Consider the following 2,719-nt stretch of genomic DNA (forward strand, 5'->3'; position numbering starts at 1 on the left):
CCAGGAATCTTGGAAGTGATTATGGACTGGCCAGAAGGCAAAGATTTTGGATTATCACCAGAGGAGGAGGTGACACGTGCTGAAGAAGCCCCACTGTATAACAAACTGCCAGAAAATGAGAAGCAATTCGCCCTGTTCACTGATGGGTCCTGTTGCCTTGTGGGAAAGCACCGGAGATGGAAGGCTGCTGAATGGAGTCCTACATGACAGGTAGCAGAAACTGCTGAAGGAGAAGGTGAATCGAGCCAGTTTGCAGAGGTAACGGCTATCCAGCTGGCCTTAGACATCGCTGAACGGGAAAAGTGGACAGTGCTCTATCTCTATACTGACTCCTGGATGGTGGCAAATGCCCTGTGGGGGCAGTTACAGCAGTGGAAGCAAAGCGACTGGCAGCGCAGAGGCAAACCCATCTGGGCTGCCACATTGTGGCAAGATATTGCTGCCCGGGTAGAGAACCTGGTTGTGAAAGTACATCACGTGGATGCTCACGTCCCCAAGAGTCAGGCCACTTGAAGAACATCGAAACAACCAGCAGGTGGATCAGGCTGCCAAGACTGAAGTGGCTGAGGTGGATCTGGACCGGCAATATAAGGGTGAACTATTTCTAGCTCAGTGGGCCCATGACACCTCAGGCCATCAAGGGAGAGATGCAACATACAGGTGGGCTCGTGATCGAGGGGTGGACTTGACCATGGACGCTATTGTGCAGGTTATCCACGAATGTGAAACGTGCGCTGCCATCAAGCAAGCGAAGCGGGTAAAGCCTCTGTGGTATGGGGGACAATGGCTGAACAATAAATCTGGGGAGGCCTGGCAAATTGACTATATCACACTCCCACAAACCCGCCAAGGCAAGCGCCATGTGCTTACAATGGTAGAAACAACGACTGGCTGGATGGAAACATATCCCGTGCCCCACGCCACTGGCCGGAACACTATCCTGGCTCTCGAAAAACAAGTCCTGTGGCGACATGGCACCCCAGAGAGAACTGAGTCAGACAACGGGACTCATTTCCGAAATAACGTCATAGACACCTGGGCCAAAGAACATGGCATTGAGTGGGTGTATCACATCCCGTCATGCACCAGCCTCTGGGAAAATTCAACGGTACAATGGACTGTTAAAAACTACGCTAAGAGCAATGGGGGGTGGGGCATTCAAGCACTGGGATACACATTTAGCAAAAGCCACGTGGTTAGTCAACGCGAGGGGATCTGCCAACCGAGCTGGCCCTGCCCAGTCAGAAATCCTTCATACTGTGGAAGGGGATAGAGTCCCTGTAGTGCACGCAAAAAGTATGCTGGGCAAAACAGTCTGGGTTCTTCCTGCCTCAGGCAAAGGCAAACCCATTTGTGGGATTGCTTTCGCTCAAGGACCTGGGTGCACTTGGTGGGTGATGCGGGAGGATGGAGAAATCTGATGTGTGCCTCAAGGGGATTTGATTTTGGGTGAAAACAGTCAATGAACTGAATGGCACAATGTGAACTGCTATATAATATTGTGTGTCACCTCTGCGTTGTATCAATGATATCAGAGTACGAGCCTCCCAACCCATGGAAGATAAAATGTGGAACAAGCCGTGCAGCAGTGATGGCACAATGACTGACTCGGTATGCAGCAACCCAACGCCACACACACCACCTCTCCCACCCTGAAACACTGATACGACAGATGGAGCCCGGAGCCATGGGCTGGGTGACCTCAATGGACATTTTAATGGACATTTTACAGGGAAGGTCCATGAACTAAGGGAATGATGTCTGTGTATTATGTCAAAGGATGGGAAGGGGAGGGGTGGTGGTTGGTGAGGTTGTATTGGATCGTATGGGACCTGGGCACGGTGTAAATGGTATGGAATAAGGGGTGGAGAATGTGCTGGTTTTGGCTGAGAAGGGGTTAATTCTCCTCACTGTGGGGGTCGGCTACCTTTCCAGCTTCCCGCGTTCTGCCGCGTGGTGGTGGTGGTGGCTGGGAGGGGCGGGGCCGTGGTGGGGGCGGCTGACCCCGACTGGCCAACGCCATATGTTCATCCCACACCATGTGACCCCATGACCAGTATATTGAGGGGGGGCAGGTTGCAGCTCGGGAGCGGCACAGCGCCGGGTCGGCGGGTGGGTGCGGTGCGTGCAGTTTGTTTCGGCGGTTCGTTCCCCCTCTCCCCTCCCTTCCCCCTTCCCCCGGGGCTTTGCGCCTCTCGTTGTTCTCCTTTACATTGCATTTCGGTTGTTGTTTCTTATAATTGTAATTATTAAACTGTTCTTATCCCAACCCACGAGCGTTACCCCTCTGATTCTCTCCCCCATCTACCAGTGGGGGAGTGAGCGAGCGGCTGTGTGGGGCTGAGCTGCCGGCTAAACCACGACATGTATTAACACCATATTGTTTTAGAAATACTTTTACAGTTTATTGCACAGTACGAGCTTGGTAACTACAAGAATACGACAGAACAATTTTTGGTATTTATTGCATAAGAATGAGTAGCTCATACTGTTCCATTACCGCCCAAAATTAGAAGTGAAAAATACTAGGCTAAATCCTCAGGTTTTTACCTCAGTGTTAGATTCTACTTTCCCTAATGAAGCAGACTTTTTCGTGTGTGCGATAAGGGACGTACTCAAGATGAGTGACATTACCAAGCCATAATCTTTGCAGTTCGCTCATGGCATGGTCTCCTACTGATTCTCCTGTCTCTAAGGCTAACTCCATTGTGACACAACA

This window comes from Phalacrocorax aristotelis, chromosome Z (assembly GCF_949628215.1).
Source record: "Phalacrocorax aristotelis chromosome Z, bGulAri2.1, whole genome shotgun sequence".
Classification (NCBI taxonomy): domain Eukaryota; kingdom Metazoa; phylum Chordata; class Aves; order Suliformes; family Phalacrocoracidae; genus Phalacrocorax; species Phalacrocorax aristotelis.